General features: G+C 42.5%; 1 protein-coding gene across 2 annotated transcripts in view; it reads right to left on the reverse strand.

Annotated features, from left to right (window-relative positions):
• Positions 1 to 17301, reverse strand: part of Drp2 (dystrophin related protein 2) — a 51969-nt gene extending 34668 nt beyond the window's left edge. For both annotated transcript variants that reach the window (XR_009056472.1, XM_057759804.1), the window contains exon 1: positions 17168 to 17301. The gene's annotated coding sequence lies outside the window, so the exon portion shown is untranslated. The remainder of the gene's footprint in view (positions 1 to 17167) is intronic.
• Positions 17302 to 18343: the final 1042 nt, after the last annotated feature.

Genomic DNA, 18343 nt, shown 5'->3' on the forward strand with positions numbered 1-18343 from the left:
ACCAAAAAGAATTCTCCAAACTGCACATAAAAAAGGCATAGTGTGAGCAAAGAAGAAGATAGGTACCTGACTGGGCTGTGTCCTGAATGACAAAAGATTCTCGCTTTTATCTTGTAGACAAGAAGGAGGCACTGAAGATTTGAGGCAGCAGAGTGACACGGCCAGATTTTTCCCCGCTTGCCTTGTGTGGCGATTCTCCCAGGGGAAGGACATACTGAGAAAACTAGTCTCGGATAAATAGGTAGGCCGGATGCACTGAGGCACACTGAAGAGGAAAACTGTTTGGGACTCCAAGGCCAATTGGATGTGAAAGGTGAGGGAGCTGAAGGAGTCAACATGTCTAATTGGGGAGCGAGGTGGGAACTTTGCCAACAGCAAGAGCAGGAACACAGGGAAAAAACACCCATTTGGTGTGGGAAGAGGTGAGGGCAATGGTACATAATCAGCTGTGCTGGAGACATTTAGCTTTACACATCAGGACTGACGAGCTTTGAAAAGGAGCTATGTGAGCTGAACATGTGATGTACAGATCAATTGATGGTTTGATAAATGTACCCAGCATGAGGGTAAGCAGCAAGGATGATACTTGCAAATGAAAACAGCGACCTCTTTCAGTGTGTGGCCAGAGCAAACCGCCCTCCAAAGGGGAAGAAGCAATCATCTTTGGTTCCTGGGAGTGATGATTAAATAGTGACCATTTTTAGACTCTATTCCACCGGTTTGCACATTTTACATATAAGGGTCCCTTCCTAAGATGAAAAGAAGTCGCACTTCACCCACTCACACCCACAGTAGTAGTTGTACTTTTAGAACTTACGGAATGAGAAAACCGCTTAACACATTTAGACATCTGTAGACTTCATGCACCGAGTACCCGCTTCTTCAAGGGTTCATGGTCCCAACATGGAGGGCTATTAACAGATTCTGGTGCTTGTAGTGTGAAGGACATTTTATTATAGCTAAAAATTCCTGTCAATTATCCAGCTATACAGTTTTCTACCCACAAAGAGATTCCCCCAAAGGATGGCTGAAAATTTGATTTCTCCAACTAATTACCAACAGAAAAATATCAGTCACTCAGATAAAATATAATGTATTGAGCTGGGTGTGGTGATGCAGCCTTTAATCCCAGAATTTAGGAGGCAAAGACGGGCAGCTCTCTAGCAGCCTTATCTACATAGTGTGTTCCAGTTCAAATGCTCATGTTTTTGTTGAATTCCAAATAATTCACAGTCTTAAAATTATATACAAAAAAATTTCTATGGTGCTAGCAACTGAGTCCGGGGACTTGAGCATACTAGACAAGCTCTATATCGCTGAACCACATTTCTATTCCTTAACACATTTTTCATTTGAGAGCTGAGTGTTGCTGGTGCACGCCTTTAATCCCAGCACTTGGGAGGCAGAGGCAGGTGGATCTCTGTGAGTTCAAGTCCAGCATGGTCTACAGAGATGTTCCAGGACAGCCAGGGCTACACAGAGAAATCCTGCCTTAAGACAAACAAAAAACAACAACAAAAAAATCTTTTTCACTTGAAATTTATTTATTTATTTACTTGTAGTGCCGGGGACAGGACCCGGAGACTTTCAAATGCTAGGAAAGAGCTTTACTGCTGAGCTGAGTCTTCAACTTTCACGGACACTCTGTACAGTAAAACTTGAAAACGTGAAATAAGAAGTAGAATGGATCTGAAAATAATTGCCATGTCACTACAACCCAGAGACAACGGTCACTAAGAGATGTAAAGACATAGTGCTTTGTCTTTGAAATAGAAATCCTGGTACGTTGCAGGTAATCTAGAGGACATGAAGCTGGACGCACGTGACCAGGAATAACTAAAAACAGACCATTTCAAAGAGAGGAGAGTAAGGGTTTTGGAAACTCAGGAAGGTAGTAACAATAAATGAGAGAAAGTGAAAAGTATTCTAAACTGAACAAGCTTCGGCCATGGGGTTCTCTGACAAGGGGAAGGGAAGCAGAAATCCCATCCAAAAGCACTTTGTTTTCTCCTCTCTGTGTTGTCCTAGGAACTGAGCCCTCCAAAGAAGGCTATGCAATCAAAACATCGCCAAGTAAAACTGAAGATATAGGCACACAACAGATGTGCAAATTTAATCACAGAAACCCAAAAGGGCACAGCTTCTCAGTTATTTAATTAAAAGATAAAGGAAATGGGCAAATGCTAGGGAAAGATTTCCAAAGTTTACGACTAAAGATGATTGGTGACCCCAAAGAGGCTACAAATAAGCCCATAGCCCTTATCTAAGACCTACAAAAGGAGTCAGTAACCTGCAGGGACAATTCAGCAAGGGAGTTGAGAGTTTGAAAATAGGAGACTGTAAAATAGAAATGGTAGAAACAGGGCCAGCGAGATAGTTTAGTGAGTTAAGTTGTTTGTACCACTGACAGCCTGCGTTTGAGCAATGGGAAATATTCGGTAGATGAAGGAAAACTACTCTCAGAAATTCTCCCCCACAATGAATAAATAAAGTTAATAAAACAAATGTTAGAAATGAAAAATCAATAAATCCAAAATTTAAAAAACAATTAAAAAAACACCACCAATAGACGCAACAGAGCAGATGGAAGAACATCAGGAATGGAAGAGAAGGTTAACAAAACATTACATTTACAAATAAGAAGAAATAAGAAAATAAATATCCAGGCATCAAGTGCACAGCATTTGGGAGGCAGAGGCAGGTAGATCTCTGTGAACTCAGGGCCAGCCTGGTCTACACAGCAATTTCCAGGACAGCCAGGGCTACACAGAGAAACCCTGTTTCAAAAAACTAAGAAAGAAAGAAAGGAAAGAAAGAAAGAAAGAAAGAAAGAAAGAAAGAAAGAAAGAAAGGACGGAGAGATAGAGAAAGAAAGAAAGAAAGAAAGAAAGAAAGAAAGAAAGAAAGAAAGAAAGAAAGAAAGAAAGAAAAATGACTATGACCAAAACTTCCAAGAATTCTGGGTCAAAAGACCAAACCCAAGAATCCATAGGATGGGAGTTGAGACGAAAACAGAACACACTGAGAATCTAATCAATAAAATAGCAGCATAAAAATCCCCAAATCTAGAGAAATAAATACAAACTCCGAAGACATTTGGACCCCAAAATAGGCATGACAAAGTAAGATCCTCTCCATGGCATGCTACAGTCAAGAAGTAAAAAATACAAAACAAAGAAACAATGTTAAAAGCTTTAAGGAAAACTACCACTTACTTACAAAAGAAAACACAGAATAAAAACATCAGGTCTCTTATCACAACCCTAAAACTAACCAAAGAAGAAGGAGGTTAGGGAGGAGGAGCCTTTTCAAGTTCTGAATGTAAGTAACAACCAACCAAGACTCTTCTATCAAACACAAAGCTATATTTTTAAATTGATGGAGAAATAAGGACATTTTAAGACTACTACAAACTAAGCCAGCTCAAGCACAAACTAACCACTGAGGAGAAGATAACTTTTATGTGTTCTTTGTGTTGTCTTTCACATCATGCATCTCCATCCCATTAATTTCCCTATCCCTTTGTACCCACCCTCTGCCCTTGCAATTTCCATTCTCCCCCTGCACAAATAAAATTTAAGAGAAAAAAGAAAAACAGAGAAGGAAAAAAAATCATTCTTGTCATGGAAGCTGCAGTGTGACACAGTGAGTCAAGTCACGCAGTAAACCCTTTTGTCCATGTATCTTTACTTGCAAGTGTTCATTGCAAAGTGTCCTTGGTCTGGTTCGAGGCCTCTGGTTTCTGCTACACTATTGATGCTGGCCCTCACTGGAACGCCTCTTGGTTATCCTGCTCTTGTCCTGTGTCTTGGAGATCCTTCAGCGTTGGAGCTAAAGAACTGGTGTGTCTTCACTTGCTCCATCAGATCACAGATGGGGTGGATGTTGGAGTGGGCCAACACATAGCCCTGGTTCTGGCCCTGGATAGTTGGAGGGTTGGTCAGACCACCAGCTCTTCCCTGTCTTCACCACCAGGGTGAGCTCTCCTGCATTGTCCTGGTGAGTTCAACACTTGCAGCAATGAGTAAGGGACTGGCCAGTTCTCCCACTCTCAAGTCCTCAGGGTCCGCCCTCCACCTCCATCTTCAGGGCCAGCTCTACTGTGTTACCCAGGTGTGGTGTAGGGGCCTCTCTCTTGAGTGCTGCAGCTGATGAAGGGCAGGACCAGCTCTCTCACTTGCCTTGGGCATTGATGGGGGGATGACGCGTCTCTCCCCTGCCCATGCTGACAGATGAGTAATGGGGACAGCTCTCTCATGCTCACAACTTTGGGGCTGGCTTATCCACACCTACGCCAGTGGGGTTGGCTCTATTGTGCTATTGTGCTCTACTGTGTGTAGGGCCTAGCAGACGATATTTAAAGGAATACTACACACAAAGGAGAAAGAGAAACAGGAAATCTCAATCATGAGAGCACAGGAGAGAACAAACTTCCCGAGAGGAACAAATGAACAATGAAAAATTAAAGAATCAATTGTGGCCAACTCAGCGAACCAGCAAACCTCTAATGCTAATAAAAGATAAAGAAAAGAGCAAGTTATAATCAAATACCTCCCCCCCCAAAAAAAACCCATTAAACTGACAAGAATTCATTTTTTAAAATCTCTCAATAATAATCTGAAATGTAAGTGACCTCTGCTTATCAGCAAAGAGATGCAGAATAGCTGACTGGAATAAAATATTATATCTAACTCGTCTAACTATGCATTATCAAGAAACAGACTGGAAAAGACACAGATGCATCAAGGAATGGAAGTCAGCCTATTAAATGAACAGAAGCCAAAAATTCAGTGGCATAGCTAGTCTAGCACCTGACGATGAAGATTTCAAATTAAGTCAGAAGATATAAATAAATACATAATAATAGAGACTATAACAATCATAAATACACATGCATAAATATTAAGGCTCCCAACATAAAAAAAAACAAACACTAATGGGCACAGAAGGCCACGTGGGTCTTGATATAATAATAGTGGATGACTTCAGTACTCGAGTCTCCCCAAGATATGACAAACAAACAAGCTAATAAATATTTGGAAAAAAATGAACACAGCCATTAGGGGAATTCCAATGAAAACTGCTTTGTGATTTCATCTAAACCCCTATCAGAAAAGGGATCAGCAAAGGACTGGATGGAGGCAATGAGGGAGGGCTGTAAATTAGAATAAAATATTCACATAGAAAAATGCTACAGCGGAACTCATTAACTTGCAGGCTAATTGAACATTTAACTAAAATGTTATTGCTTATTTTTGAGACAGGGCTTTTATATGTTGCTCAAGCTAGTTTAGACCTTGTATTTCTTCTGCTTTTACCTCCAATGTGTTGGGATTATGTAGAAGTTATCTCGATTCAGGAAATAACCAGGCTACTTAAAAGATAAACAATTATATTTTTATTTATTATAAGGGGAAAACTCATTAAACCGGAATGAGAAATCCAAGCTCAGCTGTGCAGTGAGGGAACCACAGAGAGAGTGCACCTGGGCTTCAAGCCCGTTTTTCTCCAAGTCCCAGAAAACCACACCCTAACTTGGTCCCACCACATAAAGATAATTGGTTAACAAGGCTTCCCCATCACCTCCCCCTATTATCTAAACAAGAGTGATCCAAACCCAATACCAAACTATATACAATAGGAACAGATATCAAGTATAAAATTACAAACAACATAAACAATATTAAACAAGGAACACATGACAAATGTTTTAATAAACATTCTATTCCAAAGAGTCTAAGTCTTGCATCAGAAATAAGCTTGGCTAAATCATAAGAGGAAGGTAACTACAACTACCTGAGAAAGGAGATAATGCTTGAGTAGGCAGGAAGTGCAATCAAGTAGCTTCCAAAGCAAGCAGTATATGACAGAGACAATTGGCTACCTGAGCAATCACCCAAAGTTATTTAAATGTCATGTTTTACAGATCCTTGAAGTGGGTGAAGATTACCTATCTAGGCAGAAAGAATACAATCTCTATGTATCTAAAGAACCTAATTAATCTGACTATATGTATAACAAACATAAACAACTATTGACCTATAATATTTAACACCTATATGACTTAAAGACTAAAACTTCATGTAATAATATTAAATAATCTGTAAATAAATGTGCAGCAAATGAGGACAATGACCTCAAAATCTGAAAAATGTATAAGTATCTTGATCAGAGGTAAGAATAATATATAATGCAATATGAAAATATACCCTAAAATTTGTATCAATATACAAAATGTCCTAAACAGAGGTAGAAACATGCATGTATACAATCTGACAAAATAACTTTGTATAGGTGCTCAAATATTGTAAACAGAAATAACAAATATAATTTGAACTTGTATCAATATACGAAAAACAATACCAATGTAAATTATCCATAAATAATTGTTCACAAGTATTCACTCTATCATCCACTATTATGATCCCTTTTTATTTTATTTCTGAACCTACATAGTTTCCACCCCAACCCTCTACCTGATGCAAGTAATAATCAACAACCCCTAAACAGTGTTCCCAACCCTGAGGACAAACTTTGTTGGGAGAGGGGACGTCGTACTCTAGAATTGTTTCCTGCTGTCATGGGGGTGTGTTCTCTTTATGGGATCCTGCAAAATTAAAGTGATGGTTAAGTTTCAAGATTACTGTCTAGCATAGTTGCAAATGATTTCTGAGCAGTCGATGGGGTTTTTTTCCAAAGTTCTTATTTGGAGTTCTGGCCAGAATGTCATAAGAAGGTGCACCATGTCAGTTCCAGGACAGCCAGAGCCATGTAAAGAAACCATGTCTCAGTAAATAAAGCATAACAAAAAATATTAATTCCTTCTGGTCCCAGTATTAGGACCCTCTGTTTTCACCTTTCATTCTATGGCCTTGAGTCAATTCACCTCTCTAAGCCTTATGTCTCAGATTTATTACTCATTGTCAATTTCATACATGTATATAACATATTTTTTTTGTTTTGTTTTGTTTTTTCGAGACAGGGTTTCTCTGTAGCTTTGGTGCCTGTCCTGGAACTAGCTCTTGTAGACCAGTCTGGCCTTGAACTCCCAGAGTCCACCTGCCTCTGCCTCCCGAGTGCTGGGATTAAAGGTGTGCGCCACCACCGCCCGGCTATATAACGTATTTTGATCCTACTTGTTCCCCTACTACCCCCTCTTCCTCCAACTCACCCTCTTCCTCCAGCTCACCCTCTTCCTCCAGCTCACCCTCTTCCTCCCTACAAATTCTCCTGTTTGCGTCTTGTGTTGTGTTGTTTTGAGGACCTCAGTGTGTTTGACTAGGGCGTCTGCATAAGCAGATGGGAGGTTATTTACTGGAGCATGGCAGCTAACCAGAGACAGCAGCACTGAAGACAGTGATTCCTTCTACCCCAAGCAACCATTAATTGCCAAGAACTCCTCAAGGATGGGTGAGGCCTCATGAGCCCCTCCTCCACCTATGATTGAATGTTGAAGGGCCCCATCTTTTGAAGGCCTTGTGTAGGTAACCACAGTGGCTGTGGACTCATGAGCATGGTGGCTGAGGACTTATTTTGCTAGTCTTTCACATATAAGTGTTTAAGATTGGCAGACATCAAAACACTATTATTTCCACACTTCGTACAGCATGAACTTGAAGCCCACTAAACTGTCTTTCAAGATCATCTACACATAAGGCAGGCACCATGGTCCATGCCTATAATTCCAGCAATTAGGAGGTGAAGAGAGGAGGATGGAGATTTCAGTCATTTTCGAGTACATAGCACTTAGATAGCAGCCTGGGATGAGCGAGACTGCCTCAAACAAAGAAATAAACAAAAGCAAGCAAGCAAACAAAAGGTTTTTTAGAATAATCTGGCAAGGTTTTCCAAGGGAGAATTAGAATTTCATTTTCAAGTGAACATGCTGAAACATAACTGAACCTATCCAGGGCCCTTGTTTTCTGGACCAGTGCTTTGCTCTATGGTGTGTGTCTGTGTGTGTGTGTGTGTATGTGTGTACGTGTAACTGAGGATTTGGTTTCATGCATGCTAGGCTAGTGCTCTACCTCAGAGCTCCATCCTCAGGCATTTTCATTTTTGAGACTGAAGGGTGCTGTTTCTCTTTCTGTCTCATCATCCTAAGTAGCTGAAATTATAGGCATGCTCCACTGTGCATGGCTACAATGCAATTTCATACAGCAAAAAACAAGAAAGAAACCAAGATGCTTAGCCTGCATTTGCTCACAAAAAATGAAAAAATGCATTTCTACTTGTAATAAAATATCTTTGGAAGTACATAAGATAATTTGTTACCATTGAAGAAGGGAAATGAATGTAATTACAGACCAGGCTGAAAAATAAAACTATAATCCACATCACAAAAAGCTCATGTCATCAATAGGAAATATGAGTTTTGTTTATTTTTATGTGTATGAGTGTCTGTCTTCATATATGTATGTGTAACATGTATGTACTATGGAGGTCAGAAGAGGATATCAGATCCCCTGGAACTGGAGTTACAGACTATTGTAAGCTCCATATGAGTCAGGCGGTGGTGGCGCATGCCTTTAATCCCAGTACTCGGGAGGCAGAGGCAAGTGGATCTCTGTGAGTTTGAGACCAGCCTGGTCTACAGAGCGAATTCCAGGACAGCCAGGGCTGTTACACAGACAAATCCTGTCTCAAAAAAAACAAAAACCATCTGTGCAGCTTAGAAATACGGATTTCAGACTCAGTGTTTGTTTGGACTTTTTGAATTTTAACCATGTAAATATATTAAGTATTCAAAGGCAGCCATTTGCTCCTTTCTCCCCCACTGTCCTTCAAGATACCATGGAAGTCTGTGACAATCAGTGTTAACTGTGAACAATCACCTGGCAGGCAGTGAAAAATTATCTCGATTAGGACTAGGACTAGGCTTTGGGAATGTCTGTGAGGGGTTGCCTTCATTGTGTTCATCTGTGTAACACAAAAAGACTTGTTTTAACTGGGGGGGGGGGCATTGCTCGTGTGGAGAATCTTGGACTGAATCAAATGGAAAAGGAGAACTGAGCATGTGTTCACCCTTCCCTATTGTCTGATTCTGGATATGATATGAGAAGCTGCTTCAGGCCCCTGTGGTCTTGATTTCTGTGCTGTCTTAGTTAGGGTCTCTATTGCTCTGGTAAAGCACTGTGACCAAACGCAGTATGGGAAGGAAATGGCTTATTTAGGTTAGACATTCTGAATCACAGTCCACCAAGGGAAACTGAAGCAGGAACCTGGAGCAGAGGCCATGGAGGGGTGCTGCTTACTGGCTTGCTCCTCATGACTTGCTTGGCCTGCTTTCTTATAGAATCCAGGACTTCCAGCCCAGGGGTGGCACCACCCACATTGAAGGACTGCCCCCCTTCAATAACTAATTAAGAGAATGCTCTATAGACTTTCCTATAGGTCATCTGATGGAGGAATTTTCCCAGGATTCTTTCTTTCCAGATACATCTAGGTTTGTGTCAAGTTGACAAAAACTAACGGGCATTCTTACTATGATGTTGATGTGGGAGTGTCATATATCAATCTGTTGCTTTCATTGGTTAATCAATAAAGAAACTGCTTGGCCTGATAGGTTAGAACATAGATGGGTGGAGTAAACAAAACAGAATGCTGGGAGGAAGAGGAAGTGAGCTCAGACGCCATGCCTCTCCTCTCCAGGGCAGACGCGATGAAGCAAGCCACCAGGTCAGACATGCTGAATCTTTCCCGATAAGACTGGTGCTACACAGATTACTAAATATGGGTTAGGCAAGATGTGAGAATTAGCCATTAAGAGGCTAGAACTAATGGGCCAAGCAGTGTTTAAAAGAATACAGTTTCCATGTTATTATTTCAAGGCATAAGCTAGTCAGGCATCCAGGAGCCGGGCGGCAAGAACGCTGCCCTCAGCTCCTACTGCATGATGTAATGCCTGAACTGTGAGCCATGACAATCCCTTTTCTCTTCCAGTTACTGTCCCCCAAGTATTTGTAAAAAGATTCACATCTGTTTTCGCTGTGTGTCTGTACACAGGCATGCCCTAGTGCTTGGAGGCCAGAGGGATTGCATCCCCTGGAGCTGGAGTTACAGGCAGTTGTGAGTTGCCTGATGTGGGTTCTGGGAATTGCTCTTGGATATTTTGGAAGAGGAGCAAGTGCTCTTAACTGCTGAGCCATCTCTCTAGCCTCTGTCTGAGTATCATATACCAGCAACAGGAAAAGAACTAAAGCAAGGTCTTTAGTTGTTTTGTGGGGAAAAGCAATGTGGTAGTTTTTTTGTATCCAAATGAACAACAATAGAGAATCTTCTGATGAGGCATGGGGGTGCATACCTGTAAATCAGGAGTCTGGCCAGGTGGTGGCGCATGCCTTTAATCCCAACACTTTGGAGGTAGAGGCAGGCGGATCTCTATGAGTTTGAGGCCAGCCTGGTCTACAGAGTGAGTTCTGGGGGGGCAGCCAGGGCAGTTAAACAAGTTAAACAGAGAAACCCTGTTTCTAAAAAAAAAAAAAAAAAAAAAAAAAAAAAAGGAAAAGAACCCTGAAGAGTGCAACAGGAGGATTATGGGTCTAAGGACAGCCTGGGTTACACAGACAGACACCGTCTCAAGAGAAAATAACCTATCAAATTCATCTATCTATCTATCTATCTATCTATCTATCTATCTATCTACACACCTACATTTATACATACACACATAATCATATTCTATATATCACATCTATTATATATAACCTATATGAGTTAACTAAATGTTAACATATATAATCCTTACATCAATCCTATAAAAACATTGTAATTGTCTTAAAAATGCAATGAGAAAACAGGCACACAAACAGAAAGTAATTTGTTCAGTCCTATTAAAGCCATGTAGCAAAGAGCTGAAATCTGTACTTGGGCAGTTCTATCCAAAAATGCAAGTTCTTTGCCCTTACATGATGTTGTCTTTGTAAATTCTAGAAATCACACTATGAGGTACTGTAGTCCCTGGTCTCCTGCAAGCAGAGAAGGGGAGCTGGTTGGGAAGATGAAAGGGATTAGATGAAAGAGGGAGGGGAACAAGAGAGAGGAAGAGTAATGGACGTGCACATGTGTGTGCACATTTGAGATCTGAATACATTGTGCACATGTATGAAAATGTCATAAATTAAACACACACATACACACATAACAATAATAAAGAAAATGAGGCTATCAACTTGAGAGCGTGGGGATGAAGACAGGATGGATTCCAGGGAAAGTAGCTAGAAGGAGCTAGAGGGAGGAAGGGAGGAAGGAAGGAAATGATGTAATTCTATTTCAATTTAAAACAGTATTTTTAGGCTGGGTGTGGTAGCACACCCCCTTAATCCCAGCACCCGGGAAGCAGAGATAGATGGATCTCTGTCAGTTTGGGGCCAACCTGGTCTACATAGTGAACTCCACGTCAGTTAAGACTAGGTAGAGAAACCTGTCTCAAATACTAAAAACAGAAAACAAAACCACCATTTTAAACAATTTAAAATTGTATTTAGTTCACAGTTTTAGAAGCTATGAATTCAAATGAACAGTGTGACACTGGTCCAGACTGTGTCACATCATGGTGGGACTTTTGCATCTCTCTACATGTATGTTCTCTTCTTCCTCCTCATTCTTCCCTCCCCTAGTAGTGCCAGTAGGATTCAGGCATTACAACTTCATCCTAATGATCTAAACTAACCACTTTCCAAAGTGGTATTGTTTTTAATGTTTTATTAGCACATGTGTATTTTGCATAATGTATGTTTGTGTATGCACAAATACATAACTATAACCTGCTAAGTCCGTTTTTGTTGCTAGCATGCATATAGTTTCAGAGCTGACTGCTCCGTGTCGGACACCCACTAAAGGGGCACATCCCTGGAAAGAGGGTAATTTTCCTCTTTCTAGCTGCCCGTTAGTTGCCTGCAGTACTTTGTAACAGGGTGGCAGCTATACTTTTGTGCGTGTAAGGATAGTTTTAGACTGTAGTAAGAAATTATGCTGCTCTAGCCAAGTGGCAGTGGCAGATTCTTTTCCAAGGTCCATGACCTCACTAGCCCCCAAAAGTTGGCGCAGTTTCCAGTACCGGGCACGATTTCCCTCCTGTTGAGTGGCCCTCATCAAAGAAGCCTCTCTTTACAGCAAATGGAAACCATCACAGAAAAACATGACTGGACACAATGCAGACAAATCAACTTTACACACACACACACACACACGCATGCATGCATGCACACACATGCATGCAAGCAAGCAAAGGCAGAATGCAGTGAATCTGTCAGGGGTAGTAACAAGCTGAGAAACCCTGCAAAGCACTTAAATGCCCTTTGCAGGATATCTTAGAAATAAATTTCTGGACTGACAAGCTTCTCGGTTTGAGCTCAGAGCTTCCTCAATATCTAGCACTCAATCAATACTTTAAAATGAACAAATAAACTCTTTCCACCTAAAAGCTGATGGTAAGAAACTTGCCCGACTGAGAGACCTAGAGAAGTAGACATGTCGACTAAAGTGTAATGTGAGAGCAAAAAACGTGAGAGTGACTCAAATGCCCATCAACAGGAAACTGGTCTGTGGCCTGTGCCTGAGAGGAGGCACAGCACGATGGGCAAGGGCATAGGCCCAGAGCCAGAATGCTCGCCTCTGCATCTGGCTCTGCCACTTACTAGAGAAAATCTGCACCAGCTTTCTAACCTTATTGTACTTCAGCTGCTCGAGCTACAGAACAGGGAAACAAAAAGACCCAGAGCGTGTGCCACGCTGTCCAGTACAAAAACCACACTGTGAGAGGAAGGGTGGTCATGCAATGTCACCTTGGACTGCGGGAGAGAAATCAGCAGCCATGGGAAAGAGAGCTATGTCTCATCACTTTGTTGCAAGCAGTGAATTCCTACGTTCTGGTGTTTAGCAAGTACTCAAGTGTTTTCATTGCAGTTACTCATACAGGACTGTGACGGAGCTGCTAAAAAGACTTATCAGATGCTATCTTAATTTGCTTTCTATTGCTGTGATAAACACCATAACCAAAAGCCACTTGGGGAAGAAATGGTTTATTTCACCTCACAGCTTCTCGTGAAAGTATCAGGGCAGGGACTCAAGTAAGGAACCTGGAGGCAGGAACTGACACGGAGGCCATGGAAAAATGGTGCTTTCTGACTTGCTCCTCATAGCTTCCTCAGCCTCCTTTCTTATACAGGACCCCCTGTCCAGGGATGCTCTGCCCACAGGGGGTTGGACTCCCCCACATCAATCATTAGTAAGGAAAATTCCCGACGGCCTTGCTCACAGACCAGTCTTCCAGAGGTACTTCCTTGGTGGAGGCTCCTTCCTCCAACATAGCTCTAGCTTGTGTCAAGCTAGACTAACCACACTAACCACCACAGATGCCAAACATACATTTTAGGTCAAAGCAAACATCTGTTAGAATGCTACACTTGATAAAAGTCCAATTTTGTAAGTGCATTTATAAATCTACGTGTGAATATGTGCAGAAAGAAAGCCTAGACAAATATACACCAAACTGCTTACTGACACTGCTGGGGAGCTGCATAAATGGAATTCTCTCTCTTTTTCTTTACCCGCCCCCACTTTTGACAAACCATTTATTATTCTCAGAAGAAAAGAACTTGGAGTTTTAAGGTGGACAAGTGTAGGGAAGAACAGAATGAGGCGTCTTCCTGCAGCTACAGACGCCTTGCCTCAGCCCGAGGTGACCTGGCACGACCGTCTTTCCTCTCCCGATGTGACCTTTCTACTAGACAACATGGTAGCAAGAAAGGAGGCACAAGTGACGTATGTGCCGCTAAAATCAATTCCTGCAGCATAGCCAAAGCCAAGTTTCTTCTTCTGATGCAGCTGACATCATGAATAAACCCAAGAAACTCCCTGTCAAAGAGGAAGAGACCTGTGAGATCATCTAAGCAACCCTTAATTGACAGGTGGAAATTGACAAGGAAAGGCATTCCTGTGATAAGACCTATCAAGCACTTTTGAGAAATGCCATTTATTTCCCACCTGAAGGCTTAAAGATACATCATCATAGGTGAGAATTTTATGCCAAGAGCCAATTAACTCAATAAAGCTGGAACTTTCCTACTAGTAGTGAGATCGTAAGCAATTTTGGAGAGGAAATTGAGACTATGTCTTAAAGCTGCTGCTGCTCATATTTTATGAGTGGACAATTTCATTCCAGATAATCTTCCTGACGGAAGCATTCACCTAAACGTAACTACCTAAGAAGGAACACAGAAGCCCTGGTGGTCATAGCTCCGAGCTGGAGGTTGTCTAAACCATCAGAAGTAGAATGTGGTAAAGAAATTCTGCTTAGGTTCATAAATACATTACTGAAAAATAAGTGAATTCGAGCCATATATTACAATATGGACAGATTTCGTAAGTATAATATTGACTAAAAAAACAAGTTGTAGAATAATATATACATTGAAAGCCATTGATACAAAATATAAAGAGCAGCATATGTTTTTAAACACACATATATACACATATATGAATATGTCTATACACACACAAAGAGAGAGAGAAAGAGTTGAGGTATGAATAAACGAAAGAGAGTAACAAAAACTACATCCAGGATAGTATTCACTGTGGAGGGAGGGAGCTTTAATTATGAAAGAATTAACTATTAGTAATGTCTTTCTGGACACCACATTATTCTTGATGCTGCTTTGAATGTGCAAAACATTTCATAACATAGTGCTTTTAGAAATTCAACAAATCCCGTGCCGAATGGAAAGCTGATCCTTTTCAGATATACCAAGACACTAAATGCAGTGTAACAAATATAGATGCTGCATTTAAAATTAGAAGATCAGTCCTTAAAGCTTCTTCATTTTTTTTCTGGGATCAGTTCCACCAGAGGGACCCCTCCAGAGACCTAGCAGTTGGGTGCAGTAGGTGGAAATCAGGAGATAATCTCTCAGCCTTTCATTAGCTATAGGAAGGAGAGCGATTTGGTTAGACTCTTGAGTTTGCACGTTTGAAGCTACAATGCTGGAGCAGATTGTCTTAGAGACTTTTGTTTTCAGATGACTGCTTCTTTCAAGTTTTTGCTTCTTTGTTTGTCTGTCTGATTAATTGGTTAGTTAGCAACAATGGTTAAACTCATCCCTACAAAATGCTCAAGTGTTTCCTATGTCAAAAAAATATTCAGATTTATTCTTAGCCGTTTTCCTCAGAGCCTTTAATATTGTTTATGTGTATTGTCACACTCCAAGGGGAAAATTCAGTTAAAAAGCATTTCCAAAACATTGCTTGTACCCCCACACACAGACACACACTTTAAAACAGACAGAATCTGTTAATATTCTCCTAAAACTGTTGCCCTGGAAAGGTTTTCTTACTACTTTAGCGGTCACTGTTTGGAATCCTTTGGAAGGACTTGTCAGATGGCTCAGTGGGTAAAGACACCTGCTGCCAAGCCTAAGGACCTGAGTTTGATCCTTGGGACCCACATGATGGAAGGAACAGAGCTGACTTTTGCAAGTTGTCCTCTGACCTCCACATGAGTCACGGCACGTGCCCCCTCTTTCCACACGCACTTGAGATAAATTAAAAGATAATAAATAAAAGATTAAAAAAAAAGACTAAGACTCCCTTTGAAGGGAAAACTGTGATAATGTTCTGTAACATCCACTGAGTGGGGTTTCTCTCAGTGGATGTCCTTGATCAGTTTTGAGATCTAGCCTCCCCAGTACAATGGTGGATCGAACACCAGAAACTTCTGAGCATCGGCGATGGGAAGGACCATATCCTAAATGTGTTCTTTCTCCCCTGGATTTTGGGTCTATCCTAAGTTTGCTGCTTCAAGCCAAGCGCCCTTCTTTTAGGTGACAGCAGAGTGAAAGGTGTCCCTGGTGGCAGCTCAAAGCCACTCAGCTAGGGCCTAATCTGGAAGGTACAAGTCTCTCCCTCTGTGCCTTCATCTCCCACATCAAGAGTTGGCAGGGGTCAGCACTTCAAGGCAGAGAGACATGCTCGCCCAGGGAAGGAGCGACTCCATCTTCCTTCAGGGACAGGACATTTACTTCAACTTCCAGCACTGAGATTCCTTGGACCCTTCTCCCCACCCAAACCTCAGCCCAAGAATCGCTAAGGTGTGTGGCTTCCACCAGACTTTCTTAGAGGTGACTTACTTGGGGGTCTCTAATTTAGAAACGAAGATTCATTTGTAAAAGTATACATAGAGATGCTTAATGCCTTTGTTCTTCTGAACAATGGAAAGGAAAGCACAAAAGTGTGTTCTCTTTCTGACTGCAAATGTCATGCTCTAATAGCAGCTAACAGGAGCTGCTCCTGAGATCTCTTCTCCCCACCCCCAGCTACCTCACCTGTTTGGAACCCTTGAGATCTGTCCCCACTTACCTATCAAAAGAAGGACAAACAGCATTTACCCATCCAGTCCCAGTCCCACGTACCAGGTTGGGGCACTTAGCCTGGGGCTAGGAGAGGCAGGGAATATAGAAGGAAATGGGGTGTTGGACTCTGGAGAAGTAAGCTCTATGTCAAATCACTCCAAACTGTGCTCTAGAGAGGTAAAGGCTGCCTGCCGGTTACAGGAGGCAAAGAAGGAATCAGAAAACAGAGCAGACAATGGGGGGAATTGCATCAGGGAAAATGAAGGGGGTCAGGAAGTCAGTGCAGAGATGCTATGGTCCCTTAACTGGGGGCTCTGAGGCCTGAGCCCAGTTTACTTCAGGGAAGAACTCCCGTGTCCTGTCTCCTGGCCAGAACACTCATTTGCTCAGAAAATTAGAGGTCTAGTATTGCCTCTCTCCTCTTCTCAGCAAACGCTTTCCACACATACGCTTTCCCTCTCACCGGTAAGCCTGCCCTTAGACAAAAAGCATGCCACTGAAAAATCTAAGTTAAATAAATAAACACCCCATTCCTATCAAAGAAACAAACCATGGACCTTCCTCTTACTCATCTTTTAGATCACAATTGCTCAAATTGGCTTGAGTTACTAGTCTTCCGTGTCTTCTTTCTCCTTTATGAATCCAATCAGTGACTACTTCATTAGAAAGCATTTTTAATGCAAGTTTCCCCGCAGAGGCACATGCAAGCGGACAAGAACCGGCGGACCGACACCCCCTTAGACAGTGCTAGCCCTGAAGCTTCCCTTCTTTCAGCCAGCTGAATGAGGGCGAGGCTTGGGAATAATTGCTCTGTGGCCTACCTTCGGATTCCGTCAGGTCTGTGAAGCTGGCGGGTAGCTTGGAGGCTGGGAGGCCCGGGCTAAGCCGCCTCTGTGAATCAGCAAAGAAGTCCCTGAGACAGGGATGCCGACAGCTGCTGTGTGCACACTCTCCCTCTGTCTCTCCCACCTCCCTGTCCTCCTTCTCCTTCTCCTCCTCCTCCCCTCTCGGTGCAGCTCTGTGTTGCTATGCAATCATCCCCAGTACTAACAGCACCGTTCCGACCTCCGGCAAAGATACCCTTGACTGGACGAATGTCGAGAGAGCAAGGACAGTTTTCTCAAAGTACCAGAGCCGTGGTGGCAGCTCTCGGAGATTTTCAATTCATTAGGAGCAGAAGAGCAAAGCGGAAGAGCCTGAAAGGCAGAGGGGGAGAGGGGGAGAAGGAGGAGAGACTTCCACTGGGAGGAGGAGACAAAAGAGCCCCGGAGATCAATACGAGCTGCTGAGCCCAGCAAAGTGTCTGGCCCCCAACTTCCACATATCCAGCCCTGAGCCAAAACCAACTTTGGAGCCAGCAGCTGGCAGGGGCCCCTCAGTAGCCAGTCCAGGATTCAGTTTCTGTTCTCTCACACTTGTCATTGACACTCAAGGTGCAGTCTGGGGCACAGCACAGTCTGCCAGTGACCTCTGAGCTCTTGGAGCCACTCCCTCTTAGCCCTTCAGTGTGTGAAACTCAACAAGTAAAGGAAAGAAAAGGGACTTTGAATGATTTGAGAGAACACGGCTCCTTCCTGGCGCACCTCACTGGCCTCCCCACTTAGTGCCATTGATCTCATTCACACGAGGCTCCTACTCTTTTAACTGTGAAAGATTTAAGTTGCCCCCACCCTGACAGATCTGGATGCAGGACATCACATTCCTTTACTGAGGGCTCAGCACACAGCAGGTCACGTAACACAGATTTGTTGAGAGAGTGAGCAATGCATGGATGACTGCGCAAAGGCTGTCAGAAAATGCTCACCACCATTCTCCTAGCCCGAAGAGACTAAGGATTGAAGCCCTTGCAGCTCCAGGCCTTGGCAAAGAGACCCCTTCCTTCCTCCCGCTGCTTCTGAGAACTGTACGGGAGAAGGGAACTGCTTTGGGGTGTTACTGAATTCCGCTGAGAATGGGAACTAAGTTCTGATGGCAGTGGAACTTAAAACAGAAAAACG

This window comes from Chionomys nivalis, chromosome X (genome assembly GCF_950005125.1).
Source record: "Chionomys nivalis chromosome X, mChiNiv1.1, whole genome shotgun sequence".
NCBI classification, from domain to species: domain Eukaryota; kingdom Metazoa; phylum Chordata; class Mammalia; order Rodentia; family Cricetidae; genus Chionomys; species Chionomys nivalis.